This window comes from Rhea pennata, chromosome 3 (genome assembly GCF_028389875.1).
Source record: "Rhea pennata isolate bPtePen1 chromosome 3, bPtePen1.pri, whole genome shotgun sequence".
In the NCBI taxonomy this organism is placed as follows: Eukaryota; Metazoa; Chordata; class Aves; order Rheiformes; family Rheidae; genus Rhea; species Rhea pennata.
The window spans coordinates 111,012,488-111,021,331 of NC_084665.1; positions in this window are offsets into that span (position 1 = coordinate 111,012,488).

The window sequence follows — 8,844 nt, forward strand, 5'->3', positions numbered from 1 at the left end:
AGTATGAAAGGAGACAACTGTGGTACGTAGGCTATGTGAGCCTACTATAAAATAGGACTTGATTAAAGTATTCCATGTGCATGAGAACACAGAACATATCTGTATTTTCATAAATAATATTGTTTGGAATTTATTGTGAAGACAGGAAGCAGCTTCCCAAAGTGGTAAACCCCTAAAATGTTGTTCTCCCCTTTCATGCTGTGATACATTGCTTTTACTCCAAATTCCTGTCTAAATAGCTATTTACTGTTATGATCTACACACAGTTAAGAGCTGCTTTGCACAGTTAATAAGGAGACTTGGGTTCTCTGCTGGCTTCTCTTCTCTGAAATAGAAAACCAGTGAATTCATTCTCGTATTCTTGATGGGCAAAAATCATTCATATCTAAAGCTGTAAGTCTTCAACCAAGGATGACAGAACAGCACAGCTATGGTTGGTTTTGGCAGTGCCTCATCCCAAGAGTGGTAGGGAATCCCAGTGAGATAACCACAGGGCTCATGAAAGTCGATGAGGAAGCATTTTCCCAGCGGATGGACATTTCATTAACACATCTTTTGAAGGGCAAAATGACATCCTGGCTACAGTGTGCTGAGGTCTTGACCCTCCTCAAGAAACCACCTAATTACTATCCTCTGTCAAGCCTCCCTTTTTGGAGAAGGTGATTAAGGAGGCGGTTGCTAAGCAACTTAAAGAGCACCTGGACAAAGTGGGATTTTTAGACATCTTCCTGTCCTCAAGTAATGGTTTCCAGACAGGTTTTTATAACAATGTTAGCTTCATATTTCAAAATACTGCTCATGGGACACTAATGTGATTTAGTTATTGATGAGTCAAGTCATCTTATGCTGAGTAACAGAAGGATCATGTTATTACCGGATTTTTGTAAAGAACATTTGAATATAAAATCAAACATATTTTACTTACACACATGAGAAGGAAAATTCACCTTGAAGAACCAATAAGAGTTAATCGTTTTGTTCTTATTCTTTTCCATGTTCATCCCTAAATCCCAGGTATAAAATATGCAAATCCCCTAGTTTCTGTCAAGAAAAAGAAAAAATGAAATTGCATCACCATCAAGACTTCAAATAATGAAACCATGAATATGAGAAAGAACTGTGATAAATGTATTCCTAATAGCAACAGCAGGAATCAGATTATGAGGACATAATGTGAAAGTTTCATGTATGAATGATTTGAAAAACTGTAATGTTAAGTTTTCTTTATTACTTAAAATGAGAAATGATGTGGACAGTGGATATCAGAAGTTTGTCTATGGATCTGACAAACATCCTCATTTTGTAGACCATAGGATTCTGAATCTAACAGTAGCTAAGAAACTGTGGCTAAGAAATGAACTAACAATCATACACAAAAGAAAACAAAAAAAAAAGAAAAAAAAATCATGTCCAAGGTGGAAATATTTTGATAATACAAAATATCCCAGTTTGTTTAACAAATAAATATAGTTTTGATATACTACCTGATCTGAATGAGCTAGTTACTATTTATGGTAATATGCATCAAAGCAAAGATATCGGGATTTTTTGCTGCGAAGGAATGGCATTTATAGAAAATGATTCTTGTTGGCTCCAGCAAGATTGAAGGAAGAATGTTCAATAGTAGCCAAAAAATCCTTTCCCTAAGGTCTGACACCTTACTTGTCTACAAGAAGCAACTGAGGTGAGCTACTACAGGGTTAATAAAAGATAGCACCAGTGTGTAATTTCAGCTCTATCGCCCTGCAGTATTGACTTTCTCTGTTATCAAGTTTCTATTACATAACCAGATTTATGCTGCAGTTTCTAACATCAGAAGCATAAATCAATGAGTGGGAGCAGCCTACAGAGGCAGCTGGAGAAATTGTTAGTCCCACGGAAGTTCACTACTGGCTCTGAAACTCTAGGAATACTTGTGAACTTGTGACCGTGTAAAGTGGTGTCAGTGGGGGAGCTCAGCCCTTTTCCTGAAGCATGCCAAGCTCCTTACCATTTGAGCTGATGAGGAAGTCACAGCGAACACACAGGAGGATGGAGCAGAGTGGAGGGGAATCAGGAGGCAGCCAAGGCACAGAAAAAATGGAAAAACTCTTACTTCTGTTACAAGTATTACAGCTCTCAGTGTAGAAGTACTTGAACGTTTATGATCCCTTGAGGATCCTGGCAAATGAATTCATTATACTGTTTTCTACCCTCTTTATCAATGACAAGGAAATTTCAGCTGCAGAAAAGGAAAATTTTCTTCCGTACCAAGACTGAGATTTATAGATATGGGATATGTAGCTCATATTAGAGTTCTTTCTACTTGCCTGTCTGTTTTTCTTCAGATGAATTCTCTTTAGGGTACAAGACATCTGAAAAGCATTCAGCATATATTTTCTGGGGGAAAAATAATACTGAAAAAGAGATGATTTTGTGTGTTAAATATGTATTTCCTGTATATCTGTTTGATTATTCCTTATACAGCATTACCCATCCCTGATATTTGTTCCTTCAGGAACTTTCAGAATAACACATAGCAAGACCAGTAAGGCGTCAGGCAGATTGATGGTTGTTTCATGGTGCATAGCTAAACGCCATGGTCTGTTGTGAGGTGGAGCATTCATGTCCACCTAGCAGGAAAGGTCATCTCTCCAGCACATCCCACTAGCCTGGTACTCTGGCTGCACAAGTGCAGAGATCCACTAGAATGCAGCATGGCTGCATATTGGCAAACAAATATGGATTTATTTTCCATCACATTCAGAATATATTAAGGTACAATCATACATCATACACAGGACCCAGTACTGAGCCCTGGGAGACGCCACTAGCCACAGGCCTCCAACTAGACTCCATGCCAAGGATGACGACCCTCTGAGCTCTGCCTTTCAGCCAGTTCTCAATCCACATTACTGTCCACTCGTCTAACCCACGCTTCCCGAGCTTATCTAGGAGGATGTTGTGGGAGACAGTGTGAAAAGCCGTGCTGAAGTCAAGGTATGCAATGTCCACTGCTCTCCCCTCATCTACCCAGCCAGTCATGCCATCATAGAAGGCTAGCAGGTTGGTTAAGCAGGATTTCCCCTTGCTGAATCCATGCTGACTACTCATGATCACATTCTTTTCCTCCACGTGCTTGGAGATGACATCCAGAATGAGCTGTTCCATCACCTTTCCAGGGATGGAGGTAAGGCTGACCAGCCTATAGTTGCCTGGGTCCTCCTTCTTGCCCTTCTTGAAGACTGGAGTGACATTGGCTTTCTTCCAGTCCTCAGGCACCTCTCCAGTTCTCCAGGACCTTTCAAAGATGATGGAGAGTAGCATGACAACAACATCCACCAGCTCCCGCAGTACCCATGGGTGCATCCCATCTGGGCCCATGGATTTGTGGATGTCTAGCCTGCCCAGAAGGTCTCTAATCCTTTCCTTCTCAACCAAAGGAGTCTTCCCTTCTCCAGACTTTCTCCTTCATGTCCAGACTCTGGGATTCCTGAGAGCTGCCCTTAGCAGTGAAGACTGAAGCAAAGAAGGCATTCAGTAATTCTGCCTTCTCTGTATCCCTTGTCACCAGGGCCCCTGCCTTATTCAGTAGCGGGCCCACACTTTCCCTAGTCCTCCTCTTGTTGCTGATGTATTTGAAGAGAAGACTGAGGGGGGGATCTTATCAATGTGTAGAAGTTCCTGAAGGGAAGTGTCAAGGGGACGGGGACAAACTCTTTTCAGCTGTCCCATGTGACAGGACAAGAGGCAATGGGCAGAAATTGAAGTACAGGAAGTTCCGCCTGACCGTGAGGGGGAATTTCTTCCCTGTGAGAGTGATGGAGCCCTGGCACAGGTTGCCCAGAGAGGTTGTGGAGTCTCCTTCTCTGGAGATGTTCAAGGCCTGCTTGGATGCAACCCTGTCTAACATGTCTAGGTGACCCTGCTGAGCAGGGGGGTTGGACTAGATGATCTCTGGAGGTCCCTTCCAACCTTACTGATTCTATGATTCTATGCTTCAGTTTTCTTCAGTGAAAAAGCAGAAGTACAACCTCATGTTTTCTGGGACTAATACAGAGTTTTGTATTAGTCCTTTTGTATAGCCTTTTGTAAGTATTAAACTCTGTAAGTATTAAAAATATGGTCTTTCATTTGTAATACTTGTTTCAGAATTGACATTTTCTTCTTATTGCTGTCCAACATGAAGCTGAAAACAGTTCTTAAAAATTAATGGCCTATGCTAAATAGATACTGAAGGATCAGCATCTAATGTTAGGTAGATTATTTTATAATAAGTAATTACTTTCTCTCATATCATATTTATATAGCATGACCAAATTTAAATACCAGATTTAGTAAGACCTTGGAATGAATAATATTGCTTCTTTGTAGGATGAGTTAAACCTTGTTTTACTCATTGGAAACACACACAGAAGTTTCTTTCAATTTGTTTAAGCTCTATGGTGATAAACTTAAATCTACTCCAAAACACTAGGGAAATACATAAAGAAAACTGTGACTTTTAACAACTTTTGGCATTGCTATGCTTTAAAACAAAGTAGCCCTTTCCCTAGCATGTTTCTCTGGGTTTCCCATATGTCTATCAGTGAGACAAACAAGTTAGTGTTTCCTAGTTTCCTGGTGGGGAAGGATGTATCTGATGATACTGAGAGTCCATTCGACTTGGGGCCAGATTCTGTTCCTCTTGTTAATGTTCAGTAGAAGTGTAGGCTGCCAGCAGCAAGATCTCATTTCTAGCAGAAGAAATTAGATCAGCAGTAAAATCCAGTACTGTGTAATGGGAGCAAAGGTTTCAATATCTGTCCCTCAGACTTCTTTGAAGGTCTCTTGGCATCAGATGCTCCTTTCTTCTGAAGAGCTGATTCTTGAAAGCTGGTCTTGCTGTGGTTACTTTAGATAAAATGCTAAAAAGCTGGTGCATGGCTGTCAGAAACTGTATCAATAACCATTTGTTGTGAAGAAGTCTAGAGTATTCATAATGCCATATTTGATTTTGTTAGCTTCAAAATGCCTTGTAATGATAGTACTTTTATTTTTCAGTGTACAGAAATCTCAGTACAGACCATAGCTCCAATATAAAATGCTCTGTCTAAATACACCCCTAGGAGATCAAATCTAAGTATGAAAGATGAGTGACATATAGACATAAATAGAGAATAATAGAAAATGTTGGTCAGCCTAGAAGGTGGTGCTCTCATGGCATTAGCAGCTAGACCACTGTGCTTTTTGTTGGGTTTTTTTTCCCTTTGTTTTTATGAATACAAGTAGAGTGTTAACATATACTTTCTGCTTATTTCCATGTGCAAATGATTCCATTTATAAAAAACACATAACTTGTGTTACATGTTTTCACACTGACATGATTACATTTTTATATTTCGCTTTGAGTTTTTAGCAGAAAAAGAAAAATCATAAATGGTATCAGTGCAAAACTCAGTGAAGATAAACATATATGAGTGTGTATATATATATACACACACACACACAAACACACAAACACACACGCACACGCACACACACATATATATTTAAGGTATTTTACACAAACTGACAGTGCAGTCTTCTCTTCCTGAGCAACTCCCACAACAGTTTTGGTTTCGTTGAATTTCCACAACAGTACTTCCCAATCCCAGGTAAGCGACGTTATCAGTCTTAGAGTAATGTGGAAGAGATTACATGTGATAAAGTCACACAGAAAAAGTGGAAGTACCCAGTTCAATCCGTAATAACTTGCTTTATAGAAAAAAACTTGAATTGAAATCCATTTCTAGACTTTATACCTCAAAGTCTTTTTTGGGGGGAGGAAATGGGTGAGGAGAATCTTTTTAATTGTTTCAGAATAGATAATTATACAATAATCACAGTGTCTATCTAGAAAACTAGATTATCTGAAAACTAGATGTACAACATCAATGTCCACTTAGATTTTAACATTTTGACAGATACAGGTGTACTAACTGTATAACACTATCATATACATATCTGGCAAAATATTGCTATATTAGGATTTTTTGAATAATTAATTGTAAATTTGGGGATACAGTAGCATGTAAAGAAAAAATGGTTTGTTTTAATTGTGAAACTCTAAGACTTTCAATAGCCAAAAATCTAATATGTGAGTAAAAATGTAATTACACTGAAAAAATACGAAGAAAAAGTTGATTTAAAAAGAAACAAAATTTCATTGCCATGTCTCAAGGGGAAAAGTAGTTCCTGTTGTCCTGATCAATATGAGAGAATAATTTGGAGCTATTTAGACAATTCTGATTTGCGAGATTTAAGGGCTCGCATAAAGAACAAGGTGCATTTTTCCCAGGCTCAACCACAGTCATAAGCCACAGTGACCACTAATGATGAATTCAAATATAGACACACAATTCGTTTCAGCCAATGATTCATAGAAAAAGACTGTCTATATTTGATACAATATTAATCCCAAAAGAGACTCCACAAATTTTTTTCATTATGGTGGATCCTGGTACAAGTGGAAAAGGACAATAAAGGCTGTGATTGCTTGAAATGAGACCTGCAGCACTGAAGTGCTTCCACAGCCTTTCTTTTTTTTTTCAGAAAAGCCATAGAATAATACGAACTTAAAATTATATCTAGACAAATACTGTAAAATACAATTTGTAAATGAAATTACATTACAGTCATTTACTGTTACCTTAAATCAAATATTATAAGCCAAAGAAATTGGGTTAAACTTAACCAAAAGTTAAATTTTTGTTTTAATACAAATACAAAAACAAAAATTTTTGTTTTTGTTTATTACTGGCACTTGCATAAAGTAGTAGGTAAATATGGAGGTGGTACTTCCATAAAACACTATTCTTTTGCTGTTACTTTGGTTGCTGTAAGATATTATCCACAATCCTCTTTTGTTAGTGTGATGGCATGTTCAGACATCCAGCTAGGTTGATCAATCTAAGCAGTTTTGAAAAGAAAGCACCAGAACCAAAAAAAAACCAAACAAACAAAAAAACAAAAAAAAAACAAAAACAAAAAAAAAAAAAAAAACAAAAGAAAAAAAACACCCAAACTTATCAAACAAACAAACAAAGGAAAGTCAAAATAGAAAACAAGAAAAGGAATATTCACTCCAGATTCCCTTCTGGAGCTAGAATTTTGAAGTTCTTATAAAGAAAGAAAGAAACAAACAAACAAACAAACAAAAACAGAAGTGTCCACAAAAAATCTCTGTTCCTTGCCAGCTGTCCTTGAAGCTGCTAAATACCCCAAGTGAGAGGAAAAGTAGAATAAATGCAAAAAAGTCCTAAGCCTTGAATAAAATGAGATTTGCTATTAGCAATGTTTTCCCCTAGTTCCCGGAACAGTGAATATTTTTTAATCCTTTTCAAGGATGAGCTCATGCAGTTCTAATGATGCTGATTCACAGACACACTGAGGTAATAATGCACTTTAGACAAGGACATTGCGTCATTTCAACAGGTCTCACAACGTAAATATTAAAGAGAATTTCACCATGGCATCAGCTTTTACTGTAATCAAAGACTCCAAGGTATGATTACAGATAAACAGGTCACACAGTGAGATAGACTCAATTAGACAGTAAAATGTTCCTGATCTAAAGAATATAAGGCAGGAGACACAAGCCAATTCTTTTACTGTATAATAGCACATAATGTTATATTATGTCTTAAAAAAATCAATTATGTTATGCTCTAGCCAAATGTTTCTGGTTAAGAAAAAAAACCCTAACACAAGAACTGCACATATTTATATCAAAGTTAAATACTGTGGAAGGAGACTGTAAAATGAGATTTTTCCTTTCAGGACAGGATAAGTAGCAATTAACTGAAGTGTGCAAACAAAATGTATTGTTTAAAGACCTGTTTTTTTCTGCGCAGCGTTTCAAATTTGGAAGGAAACAAGAAATCCCGTGGTTCTGATGGTTATTTTAAAAAATCAAATCAGGAAGAGAATATGGAATGTAAACAAGTGCCTCTTTCCTTGGGAGAGCAAAGATAGCTCCTGGAGGTATTGTCTGCTTATCTTTTTTATAGACTCCTGACCTGAACCTACCATAAGCTGCTTCCACAAGTGCATGTGGTTCCTTCTCTCTCCCAAGGGACAACTGGGTGTGCAGTGAAGAGTTTTATTTAGGTAGGATACAGAGTTGTTTTAAAATATATCTACTACTCCATTTAGAAGTTAGGAAAAGCGGCGTAAAGCTTAACTATCTTACCTAGAGAAAATACATACTTCAGGATCCCTGCTGAAAACCCACGAGCCTGGAAGACCCATGCCAGGACCTCCCTTCTGCTAAGACACTGTTGTTCTAGACCCCAGATTTTGTGCTTGGCCTTCAGGGAGGTTAATGCTGCCAGCAGCACAAGTGTCAAAAGGTTTTGGCATACAAGAGAGGAAGTAGGAGGCAATTTGAACCAGACTTTGCTCTTTCCTTGGGCTAGTTAAACTCTAGCTGCAGCTGTGCCTCTGGTCCTGTTGAAGAAGGAGATATGTACCGAGCACAGGCACCACTGGTAGGGCAATGCCCAGGCAGAGGCAACTTGCTTGCAAGGGGTTAGCATGAAGTTTCTTGAACTTTTTTCTGTCATTTTATTGGTTCCATATTTTTATACATATACTATTTTTTTAAATTTATGTTTAAACATTCAACTGGTGCTTTTTCCCATGTATAAAACCTCATAAAAATGGACAGACTTCCCCCCCAGGTAAGTCCCTATTTTCTACCCAAAGGTGTAGACTCAATGAATTCTGAGGAATTGCTTTATTCATCCAGGATTTCTTTGCAGATCCCATTTTCTGCTGCAAAGTCCTAAAACTTCTGATGAATACTCCGTGTGATGACTCATCATATGTTCATCAAGCTCTGCT